Below are 14,764 nucleotides of genomic sequence, written 5' to 3'. Positions count from 1 at the left end.
AAACCACTTCCATGTTCTCCTTTTGGTAGGTATTTCCATTGTTTAACATGTAATAAACTACTCAAAATGATAAGTACACTGTGCATAGACTCTATGTCCTGGAAAGAGCAGGTGTTGTACAATCAATAGTAATAATAATAATAATACATTTTATTTGGCAGATGCCTTTCAGGACGCTCAAGGACATCTTACAAAACATAGTGCTGTACATTAAATCTATTTCATTTAAGCCTACGTAATGAATTTGAATTACGCTTGATTATTTACCAGGAAAAAAACAATATACTGTAAACAAATTGCTTATCAATTTCAAAATAATAGGGTTCTGGCACATGTCACTTCGCACTGATACCATGTGTAGTAAACCGTAGCTATCGCTGTGTAGGCTAGGTTACACTGTGTAGGCTAGGTTACACTGTGTAGGCTAGGTTACACTGTGTAGGCTAGGTTACACTGTGTAGGCTAGGTTACACTGTGTAGGCTACTCACCGTTATCTACTGTAGCTAACTAAAGCTCACTAGTCAACTTGGCTAGCAAAAACAAGTCAAATGGCCAAACAAAGCTCACTGTTACATTTTTTCAAGAGACTGTGAATGGAAGAGGGTGTTGGAGTATTTGCCAAGATATTTGATATCAGTGATTTCGCAGCGAAGGGCCTCCAGTCCCCCTCTATATTAATTACTGATTGCATTGATCTAATCCAGGACCTTAAAGAGAGTTTCAATACATTCAAAGACAATGATCTGCACTCCAACAATGTTTTTATTCAACACTTAGAAATCATGAAACACGCTTCTCCACTTCCACCATCAGTCCAGTGAAAGTTATTTCAATTCATGCTTCGACGTGCCTTGCAAGTAACAGGGAACAACTGGCCTATTACCAGTGTTATCATATAGCCTATCTTGAGACTTGAGATTTATATATAACTTTGCCCTGTACTTCTCCACCCATTCACTATAGTTAAGCCCTATATAGGACACTGATCATTTAATTGATATCACACAATACATTGTAGGCGCACTTGATCTCCTGCACCCAGCAGAGAATTCACTCAGTTTGCATTTTGACTCATAAAGTGATCTCGATTAAGAAAAGGTGGGTGACCACTGTTTTAGTCTGTGTAGGCTATTGGGATTATTACTGTTATATCAGGGCATTATGTTCTAGCCTCATAATCTATGAATTATAGGCCTACGGTTTATTTTGTGTAGGTCTTTGTGAGTCACATGTTAAATGCATGAGTCATGGATTAATGTAGGCCAACAAGACCATTTGTTCTGTAATGTGAAATCACATGTTAGTTGTGTGCGATCAATTACAGTAGGGCATAGGTTAGGCTATGCTTTTATGATCATTTAATGATGATTTGAGTGCACAAATTCTGTCCCACCTATATTTTTGTTGGCCCTTCCATCAACCGGTTTCTGCCTGTTCCACTGGATTTTGGTTTTCATGAATTCTCACATCATGGTGGTTTTCAGCCAGCTGGTTTTCTTTCAGGCCGTTTTGTTCCCAAACCTCCTCATTCATGTGCCATACACACATCACCCATCTTCCCAGTTGGTCATTCATGTATTTACTAACTTCCCAAACAATCCTACATAAAATACCATTTGTTTCTGTTGCACCATCAGCACCTGCTTGCTGATATATAAAAACCCTCCTCCGTCCACCCAGAGGAAACGTGGCTCTGCTTAGATGATTATTTGAGCTGTGGTGAAATTACAGGCTTAATGTTGAATGGAGAGCACCAACACGAACGCCACCGCCCCTCTAGGCTTTGAACAGAGGGCCACGACGCAATGACACTCCAACGCCCTTCCACCCAGGCTGTTCTTATTGTCCTCCTCCATCCCTGACGTCTGTGGCTCTGGCAGTGTAATTAGCATGGTGTGGGATGAGGAGGAAGACACAATAAGAACAGGGGCTGGATAAATAGGACTGCAGTGATCACCACGCTCCGCTCTGCAGAGATCCCACCTACTGAAAAAGGGCAGGGGTGCATCCAGCGGCAGAACACACAAGCCTCCTCATGAGCCCCGCTCATTTTTCTGTCTGTCAGCGTCCTCTTTTCGGCACCCCCCTCCTGCATGTCTATACCCAGACTTTGGCTTAGCGGGCTAATGTGCTCTTCTAGTGTGCAGGAGACCTGGGTTTGAACACCTTCTGTAAAACCACACACACAGTACAGTATACATTCATACGCATCTTCTCCAGGCATTGACAGCTACTTCCAGATATAGACTTTTAGTGAAATGTACAGCCTATATCTGCCTGTCACTATTATTACACACATACCTTCACTTAGTCAATATGGCTTCTCAGTGGATCACTGTGGTTCTTTTACATTTCACACCAAGCTTGTGGAACATCTACACTCATACATTGTATTAGACATGTATCGGCCTCCTGTGGCATTTCAGCACAACAGTCCATCTCTTTAGGGTTTGGAGTGAATTAAAGTACATTCGATAGGTGTCTTGTTTGGTGCTTTAATTGCAAGCACACACTGGTTTACTCCAGTTAGTCTTTGTGATCACAGAAAGAGGGATAGAGACTTAACTAAGTCAGTGAGTAAGATCCTCGCTGTCACGTTGTATAATGATTGGAGACAGGTGCAGGAATACATAATAGGGGGTTTTATTTTCTCCAGCCAAACAAAAGAGCGATGTATAAACCCATAAAACAAGTGCACAATAGCACGTAGCATGGAAGCCGATACAACAGCATTGGTACTCACAAGACCAACGGACATGGTAACAATAACCGACAAGGACAATAGGGAACAGAAGGCACAGATATACACATACTAATCAGGGGGAATGGGAACCAGGTGTGCATGAGACAAGACAGTCCGGGGTTGGCGGTAATGAATCCAGTTCATAGAAGGCCGGTGACGTTTACCTCCGGTGCTGGTGAACGGAATGAGCAGCAGTACCGGGGGGATCCATGACAGTACCCCCCCTCTGATGCACTGCACTAGCAGCGGGACGACACCGGCCTCGGGGACAACCACAGGGACGTGGTGCTGGTCGGTCAGGGCACTGACGGTGAAAATCCCTGGTCAGCGAAGCATCCAGGATGTCCAGGATGGATGGCCAGTGCGCTATCTAAAACATTCCCGGCAGCTCCGGAATCAACTAACGGGAGTGAGGGGCTAGGGTATTCAGGGAATTTAATGGGAAAACACATTGGCTGAGTTGACAGAAAAGGAGGGGAGATTTTGCATCTTACTTGGGTTGGAGCAGGAGAATTCCCTGGCTTGTCACCTTCGCCTATTAGTGGATAGAGGGCAGGTCGGGGAGAAATGACCCCTTTCTCCACAATAGGAGCAGAGGCCCAGATTCCTCCTTCTCCAAAGCTCGGCCTTGGGCAAACGTGCAGAGCCCACCTCCATCGGCTCTGGCCACAGAGCAGGTGTAGCCACGGGCTCCGGATTCCGTGCAGGTCTTCGTCTGGACCACAGGAAGTTGTCCAAACGAATCGCCATGCTGATGAGCTGGTCGAGTGACAGGTTGTCATCACGGCAGTCTAACTCCATCTGTATCTCCTCCCGCAGTCCACTGCGGAACACGGTGACCAGAACCGACTCGTTCAATCCAGTGGAGGCCGCGATGGTCCGGAACTCCAGGGCGAACTCCGAGGCGGTCCTAGATCCCTTGCATAGTCGGAGTAGGCGCTCACCCCCCTCTCAGCACTCCACATGATGATCAAACACAAAGCGGAAGAGGAGGGTGAAGGGCTCGTAGGACTCGACCGCCCGTTTCCCAGACCGCGGCACCCCAGTCCAGGGCCCATCCAGTCAGTGCCGAGATGACAGTGGCAACCCAATCTCTCCCAGAGACAGCCTCGGCGTAGCGACGAGGTACAGGTCACATTGCAGAAGGGAGCCCTTGCATCTCGCTGGCGCGCCGTCAAAGCACTCCGGGAGGGACAGGGGTATCCGCAGACCGGCTCAGATGGGACAGAGGCAGGTAGTGGTGTGGGGGCTTGTACCGGAACCGGTGCTGGAGACTGGAGGGACTGCACATTTCCCTCTAAATGCAGGATGGTTGCAAGCACGCTGTCCATGGCGCTGCCGAGTCGGGAGACACAGTCCTCGTGATGCTGGACTGTCTCTACGATGGTCGACAGCTCTGTCTTTCCTGCTGTCTCCATTTAGGGGTCGGCTATTGTATAATGATTGAAGACAGGCGCAGGAATACGTAATAGGGGGTTTTATTTTCTCCAACGAAACAAAAGTGCGAAGTGTAAACCTCTAAATAATACACAGGACGAGACCCGTAAAACAAGCACACAATAACACGTTGCATGGAAGCCGCTACAACAGCACTGGGACTCAGACCAACGGACATGGTAACAATAATCTACAAGGACAATGGGGAACAGAGGGCACATATACACACATACTAATCAGGGGGAATGGGAACCAGGTGAATGTAATGAGACAAGACAGTCTGGGGTTGGTGGTAGTGAATCCAGTTCAGTGACACCTAGAAGGACGGTGACGTAGACCTCCGGTTCCCTCTAGATCATTCTGAATCGGAATGTAGAATTATATCTTATTTGTCTTGAAGTGTCTTGTATTTTGATCAGTTTAGACGTCGGTGGTCACTCTCTCCGGGCTAGATATGTTCTCTCTCTTCACATGTCCTTAAGCCAACACTAAAATGACTTTTTAAGCCCCATCGTGTATCTGGAAGCCTTGAGGAAATATGAGCTTCAGTTTGGGTTTGAGCGTCAAATTAGATGCCAGTCATATCCCTTCTGTAGGGTGATTCTTAATAAATGCACTATATTCATGAATTCATAACATCTTCTTGGAGTAAAACTGAATTGCTCCAACAGGTAAGGTTTTGAACTCAATCTTTTAACTGCAATACTGTATATATTCGTAAGGAATGAATTTGGAAATGTACGAGTTTATATACCGTTTCGTGTTTTACCTTGGCGGCGTAGTCTTCATAACATGTAGTCTGTCATGGGGTGAATAGTGAATACTGTACTTGGCTACTGTATGTCAGTGGGAGGTGATGACTGTTACATTAGTGTGACCAATACACCAGTGTTAAAGTCGTGTTATAGTGGGGTTACATTAGTGTGACGAAAACAGCAGTGTTACAGTCGTGTTATAGTGGGGTTACATTAGTGTGACGAAAACAGCAGTGTTACAGTCGTGTTATAGTGGGGTTACATTAGTGTGACCAATACCAGTGTTACAGTCGTGTTATAGTGGGGTTACATTAGTGTGACCAATACAGCAGTGTTACAGTCGTGTTATAGTGGGGTTACATTAGTGTGACCAATACCAGTGTCACAGTCGTGTTATAGTGGGGTTACATTAGTGTGACCAATACAGCAGTGTCACAGTCGTGTTATAGTGGGGTTACATTAGTGTGACCAATACCAGTGTCACAGTCGTGTTATAGTGGGGTTACATTAGTGTGACCAATACAGCAGTGTCACAGTTGTGATATAGTGGGGTTACATTAGTGTGACCAATACAGCAGTCTTACAGTCGTGTTATAGTGGGGTAACATTAGTGTGACCAATACCAGTGTCACAGTCGTGTTATAGTGGGGTTACATTAGTGTGACCAATACAGCAGTGTCACAGTCGTGTTATAGTTGGGTTACATTAGTGTGACCAATACAGCAGTGTCACAGTCGTGTTATAGTGGGGTTACATTAGTGTGACCAATACAGCAGTGTCACAGTCGTTTTATAGTGGGGTTACATTAGTGTGACCAATACAGCAGTGTTACAGTCGTGTTATAGTGGGGTTACATTAGTGTGACCAATACAGCAGTGTCACAGTCGTGTTATAGTGGGGTTACATTAGTGTGACCAATACAGCAGTCTTACAGTCGTGTTATAGTGGGGTTACATTAGTGTGACCAATACAGCAGTGTCACAGTCGTGTTATAGTGGGGTTACATTAGTGTGAGACCAATACAGCAGTGTCACAGTCGTGTTATAGTGGGGTTACATTATTGTGACCAATACAGCAGTGTTACAGTCGTGTTATAGTGGGGTTACATTAGTGTGACCAATACAGCAGTGTTACAGTCGTGTTATAGTGGGGTTACATTAGTGTGTCCAATACAGCAGTGTATCAGTCGTGTTATAGTGGGGTTACATTAGTGTGACCAATACAGCAGTGTCACAGTCGTGTTATAGTGGGGTTACATTAGTGTGACCAATACAGCAGTGTCACAGTCGTGTTATAGTGGGGTTACATTAGTGTGAGACCAATACAGCAGTGTCACAGTCGTGTTATAGTGGGGTTACATTATTGTGACCAATACAGCAGTGTTACAGTCGTGTTATAGTGGGGTTACATTAGTGTGACCAATACAGCAGTGTCACAGTCGTGTTATAGTGGGGTTACATTAGTGTGAGACAAATACAGCAGTGTCACAGTCGTGTTATAGTGGGTTTACATTAGTGTGACCAATACCAGTGTTACACTCGTGTTATAGTGGGGTTACATTAGTGTGACCAATACAGCAGTGTCACAGTCGTGTTATAGTGGGGTTACATTAGTGTGACCAATACAGCAGTATTACAGTCGTGTTAAAGTGGGGTTACATTAGTGTGACCAATACCAGTGTTACAGTCGTGTTATAGTGGGGTTACATTAGTGTGACCAATACAGCAGTGTCACAGTCGTGTTATAGTGGGGTTACATTAGTGTGACCAATACCAGTGTCACAGACGTGTTATAGTGGGGTTACATTAGTGTGACCAATACAGCAGTGTCACAGTCGTGTTATAGTGGGATTACATTAGTGTGACCAATACAGCAGTGTCACAGTCGTGTTATAGTGGGGATACATTAGTGTGACCAATACAGCAGTGTCACAGTCGTGTTATAGTGGGGTTACATTAGTGTGACCAATACAGCAGTCTTACAGTCGTGTTATAGTGGGGTTACATTAGTGTGACCAATACAGCAGTGTCACAGTCGTGTTATAGTGGGGTTACATTAGTGTGAGACCAATACAGCAGTGTCACAGTCGTGTTATAGTGGGGTTACATTATTGTGACCAATACAGCAGTGTTACAGTCGTGTTATAGTGGGGTTACATTAGTGTGACCAATGAAGCAGTGTTACAGTCGTGTTATAGTGGGGTTACATTAGTGTGTCCAATACAGCAGTGTATCAGTCGTGTTATAGTGGGGTTACATTAGTGTGACCAATACAGCAGTGTCACAGTCGTGTTATAGTGGGGTTACATTAGTGTGACCAATACAGCAGTGTCACAGTCGTGTTATAGTGGGGTTACATTAGTGTGACCAATACAGCAGTATTACAGTCGTGTTAAAGTGGGGTTACATTAGTGTGACCAATACCAGTGTTACAGTCGTGTTATAGTGGGGTTACATTAGTGTGACCAATACAGCAGTGTCACAGTCGTGTTATAGTGGGGTTACATTAGTGTGACCAATACCAGTGTTACAGTCGTGTTATAGTGGGGTTACATTAGTGTTACCAATACAGCAGTGTTACAGTCGTGTTATAGTGGGGTTACATTAGTGTGACCAATACCAGTGTCACAGTCGTGTTATAGTGGGGTTACATTAGTGTGACCAATACAGCAGTGTCACAGTCGTGTTATAGTGGGATTACATTAGTGTGACCAATACAGCAGTGTCACAGTCGTGTTATAGTGGGGTTACATTAGTGTGACCAATACAGCAGTGTCACAGTCGTGTTATAGTGGGGATACATTAGTGTGACCAATACAGCAGTATCACAGTCGTGTTATAGTGGGGTTACATAAGTGTGACCAATACAGCAGTGTTACAGTTGTGTTATAGTGGGGTTACATTAGTGTGACCAATACAGCAGTGTTACAGTCGTGTTATAGTGGGGTTACATTAGTGTGACCATTACAGCAGTGTCACAGTCGTGTTATAGTGGGGTTACATTAGTGTGACCAATACAGCAGTGTCACAGTCGTGTTATAGTGGGGTTACATTAGTGTGACCAATACAGCAGTGTCACAGTCGTGTTATAGTGGGGTTGCATTAGTGTGACCAATACAGCAGTGTCACAGCAGTGTTATAGTGGTGTTACATTAGTGTGAACAATACAGCAGTGTTACAGTCGTGTTATAGTGGGGTTACATTAGTGTGACCAATACAGCAGTGTCACAGTCGTGTTATAGTGGGGTTACATTAGTGTGACCAATACCAGTGTCACAGTCGTGTTATAGTGGGGTTACATTAGTCTGACCAATACAGCAGTGTCACAGTCGTGTTATAGTGGGGTTACATTAGTCTGACCAATACAGCAGTGTCACAGTCGTGTTATAGTGGGGTTACATTAGTGTGACCAATACAGCAGTGTCACAGTTGTGTTATAGTGGGGTTACATTACTGTGACCAATACAGCAGTGTTACAGTCGTGTTATAGTGGGGTTACATTAGTGTGACCAATACAGCAGTGTCACAGTCGTGTTATAGTGGGGTTACATTAGTGTGACCAATACAGCAGTCTTACAGTCGTGTTATAGTGGGGTTACATTAGTGTGACCAATACAGCAGTGTCACAGTCGTGTTATAGTGGGGTTACATTAGTGTGAGACCAATACAGCAGTGTCACAGTCGTGTTATAGTGGGGTTACATTATTGTGACCAATACAGCAGTGTTACAGTCGTGTTATAGTGGGGTTATATTAGTGTGACCAATACAGCAGTGTTACAGTCGTGTTATAGTGGGGTTACATTAGTGTGACCAATACAGCAGTGTCACAGTCGTGTTATAGTGGGGTTACATTAGTGTGACCAATACAGCAGTGTCACAGTCGTGTTATAGTGGGTATACATTAGTGTGACCAATACCAGTGTTACACTCGTGTTATAGTGGGGTTACATTAGTGTTACCAATACAGCAGTGTCACAGTCGTGTTATAGTGGGGTTACATTAGTGTGACCAATACAGCAGTGTCACAGTCGTGTTATAGTGGGGTTACATTAGTGTGACCAATACAGCAGTGTTACAGTCGTGTTATAGTGGGGTTACATTAGTGTGACCAATACAGCAGTGTCACAGTCGTGTTATAGTGGGGTTACATTAGTGTGACCAATAAGTAATGTTACACTCGTGTTATAGTGGGGTTACATTAGTGTGACCAATACAGCAGTGTCACAGTCGTGTTATAGTGGGGTTACATTAGTGTGACCAATACAGCAGTGTTACAGTTGTGTTATAGTGGGGTTACATTAGTGTGACCAATACAGCAGTGTCACAGTCGTGTTATAGTGGGTTTACATTAGTGTGACCAATACAGCAGTGTCACAGTCGTGTTATAGTGGGGTTACATTAGTGTGACCAATACAGCAGTGTCACAGTCGTGTTATAGTGGGGTTGCATTAGTGTGACCAATACAGCAGTGTTACAGTCGTGTTATAGTGGGGTTACATTAGTGTGACCAATACAGCAGTGTCACAGTCGTGTTATAGTGGGGTTACATTAGTGTGACCAATACCAGTGTCACAGTCGTGTTATAGTGGGGTTACATTAGTGTGACCAATACAGCAGTGTCACAGTCGTGTTATAGTGGGGTTACATTAGTGTGACCAATACAGCAGTGTCACAGTCCTGTTATAGTGGGGTTACATTAGTGTGACCAATACCAGTGTCACAGTCGTGTTATAGTGGGGTTACGTTAGTGTGAACAATACAGCAGTGTTACAGTCGTGTTATAGTGGGGTTACATTAGTGTGACCAATACAGCAGTGTCACAGTCGTGTTATAGTGGGGTTACATTAGTGTGACCAATACCAGTGTCACAGTCGTGTTATAGTGGGGTTACATTAGTGTGACCAATACAGCAGTGTCACAGTCGTGTTATAGTGGGGTTACATTAGTCTGACCAATACAGCAGTGTCACAGTCGTGTTATAGTGGGGTTACATTAGTGTGACCAATACAGCAGTGTCACAGTTGTGTTATAGTGGGGTTACATTACTGTGACCAATACAGCAGTGTTACAGTCGTGTTATAGTGGGGTTACATTAGTGTGACCAATACAGCAGTGTCACAGTCGTGTTATAGTGGGGTTACATTAGTGTGACCAATAAAGCAGTGTCACAGTCGTGTTATAGTGGGGTTACATTAGCGTGACCAATACAGCAGTGTTACAGTCGTGTTATAGTGGGGTTACATTAGTGTGACCAATACAGCAGTGTCACAGTCGTGTTATAGTGGGGTTACATTAGTGTGACCAATACAGCAGTCTTACAGTCGTGTTATAGTGGGGTTACATTAGTGTGACCAATACAGCAGTGTCACAGTCGTGTTATAGTGGGGTTACATTAGTGTGAGACAAATACAGCAGTGTCACAGTCGTGTTATAGTGGGTTTACATTAGTGTGACCAATACCAGTGTTACACTCGTGTTATAGTGGGGTTACATTAGTGTTACCAATACAGCAGTGTCACAGTCGTGTTATAGTGGGGTTACATTAGTGTGACCAATACAGCAGTGTCACAGTCGTGTTATAGTGGGGTTACATTAGTGTGACCAATACAGCAGTGTTACAGTCGTGTTATAGTGGGGTTACATTAGTGTGACCAATACAGCAGTGTCACAGTCGTGTTATAGTGGGGTTACATTAGTGTGAGACCAATACAGCAGTGTCACAGTCGTGTTATAGTGGGGTTACATTATTGTGACCAATACAGCAGTGTTACAGTCGTGTTATAGTGGGGTTATATTAGTGTGACCAATACAGCATTGTTACAGTCGTGTTATAGTGGGGTTACATTAGTGTGACCAATACAGCAGTGTCACAGTCGTGTTATAGTGGGGTTACATTAGTGTGACCAATACAGCAGTGTCACAGTCGTGTTATAGTGGGTTTACATTAGTGTGACCAATACCAGTGTTACACTCGTGTTATAGTGGGGTTACATTAGTGTTACCAATACAGCAGTGTCACAGTCGTGTTATAGTGGGGTTACATTAGTGTGACCAATACAGCAGTGTCACAGTCGTGTTATAGTGGGGTTACATTAGTGTGACCAATACAGCAGTGTTACAGTCGTGTTATAGTGGGGTTACATTAGTGTGACCAATACAGCAGTGTCACAGTCGTGTTATAGTGGGGTTACATTAGTGTGACCAATAAGTAATGTTACACTCGTGTTATAGTGGGGTTACATTAGTGTGACCAATACAGCAGTGTCACAGTCGTGTTATAGTGGGGTTACATTAGTCTGACCAATACAGCAGTGTCACAGTCGTGTTATAGTGGGGTTACATTAGTGTGACCAATACAGCAGTGTCACAGTTGTGTTATAGTGGGGTTACATTACTGTGACCAATACAGCAGTGTTACAGTCGTGTTATAGTGGGGTTACATTAGTGTGACCAATACAGCAGTGTCACAGTCGTGTTATAGTGGGGTTACATTAGTGTGACCAATACAGCAGTGTCACAGTCGTGTTATAGTGGGGTTACATTAGCGTGACCAATACAGCAGTGTTACAGTCGTGTTATAGTGGGGTTACATTAGTGTGACCAATACAGCAGTGTCACAGTCGTGTTATAGTGGGGTTACATTAGTGTGACCAATACAGCAGTCTTACAGTCGTGTTATAGTGGGGTTACATTAGTGTGACCAATACAGCAGTGTCACAGTCGTGTTATAGTGGGGTTACATTAGTGTGAGACCAATACAGCAGTGTCACAGTCGTGTTATAGTGGGGTTACATTAGTGTGACCAATACAGCAGTGTTACAGTCGTGTTATAGTGGGGTTACATTAGTGTGACCAATACAGCAGTGTTACAGTTGTGTTATAGTGGGGTTACATTAGTGTGACCAATACAGCAGTGTCAGAGTCGTGTTATAGTGGGGTTACATTAGTGTGACCAATACAGCAGTGTCACAGTCGTGTTATAGTGGGGTTACATTAGTGTGACCAATACAGCAGTGTTACAGTCGTGTTATAGTGGGGTTACATTAGTGTGACCAATACAGCAGTGTCACAGTCGTGTTTTAGTGGGGTTACATTAGTGTGACCAATACAGCAGTGTCACAGTCGTGTTATAGTGGGGTTACATTAGTGTGACCAATACAGCAGTGTCACAGTCGTGTTATAGTGGGGTTACATTAGTGTGACCAATACAGCAGTGTCACAGTCCTGTTATAGTGGGGTTACATTAGTGTGACCAATACAACAGTGTCACAGTTGTGTTATAGTGGGGTTACATTAGTGTGACCAATACAGCAGTGTCACAGTCGTGTTATAGTGGGGTTACATTAGTGTGACCAATACCAGTGTTGCAGTCGTGTTATAGTGGGGTTACATTAGTGTGACCAATACAGCAGTGTTACAGTCGTGTTATAGTGGGGTTACATTAGTGTGACCAATACAGCAGTGTTACAGTCGTGTTATAGTGGGGTTACATTAGTGTGACCAATACAGCAGTGTCACAGTCGTGTTATAGTGGGGTTACATTAGTGTGACCAATACAGCAGTGTTACAGTCGTGTTATAGTGGGGTTACATTAGTGTGACCAATACAGCAGTGTCACAGTCGTGTTATAGTGGGGTTACATTAGTGTGAGACCAAACACAGACCCCAGTCAGAAGGAAGAATTTGAGGTGTGTACTACCTTGGCTGCTGTTGCTATGCGTGAATAGCGAATACTTCACTGTGCTCTCTCATATAGCAGAGGCATATACACTGAGTATACGAAACATTAAGAATAGGCATCTGCCAAATAAAATGTATTATTATTATTATTATTGAGTGTACAAACATTATCAACACCTGCTCTTTCCATGACATAGACTGACCAGGTAAATTCAGGTGAAATCTATCATCCCTTAATGATGTTACTTCAATCATCGTAGATGAAGGGGAGGAGGCAGGTTAAAGAAAAAATGTTAAGCCTTGAAACATTTGAGACATGGATTGTGTGTGTGTGCCATTCAGAGGGTGAGCAGGCAAGACAAAACATTTCAGCGCTTTTGAACGGGGTATGGTAGTAGGTGCCAGGCGCACCGGTTTGTGTCAAGAACTGGAACGCTGCTGGGTTTTACACTGTCAACAGTTTCCGGTGTGTGTCAAGAATGGTCCACCACCCAAAGGACATCCAGCCAACTTCACACAACTGTGGGAAGCATTGGAGTCAACATGGTCCAGCATCCCTGTGGAACGCTTTAACACCTTGTGACCCGACGAATTGAGGCTGTTCTGAGGGCAAAAAGAAAGAAAGGTGTTAGAAAGGTGTTCATAATGTTTGGTATAGTCAGTGTTGCTGACATTTACAGTAGTGTTACAGTAGTAGTGTTGTAGTAGATTTACAGTAGTGTTACAGTAGATTTACAGTAGTGTTACAGTAGTAATTTTGTAGTAGATTTACAGTAGTGTTACAGTAGTAGTGTTGTAGTAGATTTACAGTAGTGTTACAGTAGATTTACAGTAGTGTTACAGTAGTAGTGTTGTAGTAGATTTACAGTAGTGTTACAGTAGTAGTGTTGTAGTAGATGTACAGTAGTGTTACAGTAGTAGTGTTGTAGTAGATTTACAGTAGTGTTACAGTAGTAGTGTTGTAGCAGATTTACAGTAGTGTTACAGTAGTAGTGTTGTAGTAGATTTACAGTAGTGTTACAGTAGTAGTGTTGTAGTAGATTTACAGTAGTGTTACAGTAGATTTACAGTAGTGTTACAGTAGTAGTGTTGTAGTAGATTCACAGTAGTGTTACAGTAGTAGTGTTGTAGTAGATTTACAGTAGTGTTACAGTAGTAGTGTTGTAGTAGATTTACAGTAGTGTTACAGTAGTAGTGTTGTAGTAGATGTACAGTAGTGTTACAGTAGTAGTGTTGTAGTAGATTTACAGTAGTGTTACAGTAGTAGTGTTGTAGTAGATTTAAAGTAGTGTTACAGTAGTAGTGTTGTAGTAGATTTACAGTAGTGTAAGACCAGAGACCAGAATCAGAAGTCAGAGGGTTTGGGCCGTGTGAGAAGGAGGCTCATAGTTTTTATTCAAGTGGTGTCATGGCTTCACCCAGGTCACCTGACCAGGAAGTCACCACACCAAATCATGCACACACAAAAATGAAAACATAAACATAAATGGTTGTTTACTCAACAAGTTGCTCTTTCCCATTTATTGAAAAGAGAAAGCCCATAATGCTGCATGTATTGACATCAGGAGATTACCAAAACTGTCCATTGGGTCAATTTGGTCATTTGTTTAACCAAATCGATAAAACGTGTCATGTGGAGATGGTATGCATTTAGCATTTTTGTAATGTTAAAATAAACATGGTACATGGCATTTGTTCGTCAGACCTAAAAAATAAACATTCTATTGCAAAGGATATTTTTTTTAACTCAAAATTAGAGAAATTAATAAACAGTAACATGGAATCATACAAGTAACCCAACAGCCTTCTAGAGTTCATCATGACACATATAGTTGTGCAATATGTGTCTCTTTGTCCCTGTAATAGGAGAACTTGGCACTTTGGACTTCTGGGCAGATAGAGAGCTGGCCGGCACATGGTGATATCTGCCACATTAAGCCTCAGGCATTAGGAGGACATGCAGAATGCAGAAAGATCGGCCAATAACCATCTGAATCCAGAGTACTTTCTGTTTCTGGCTGCACAGCTTGGAGGTAAAAAGCCAAATGTACTATTTCGAAAGAGCAGGGATAATTCAACAACTAATATAAATACCACAAGTCAATATCAATGTCTTTCGTACAATGTGTTTTATATATGTGTTAACAA

This window comes from Salmo trutta, chromosome 36, assembly GCF_901001165.1.
Source record: "Salmo trutta chromosome 36, fSalTru1.1, whole genome shotgun sequence".
NCBI lineage: Eukaryota > Metazoa > Chordata > Actinopteri > Salmoniformes > Salmonidae > Salmo > Salmo trutta.
This window is presented reverse-complemented; position numbering follows the sequence as displayed.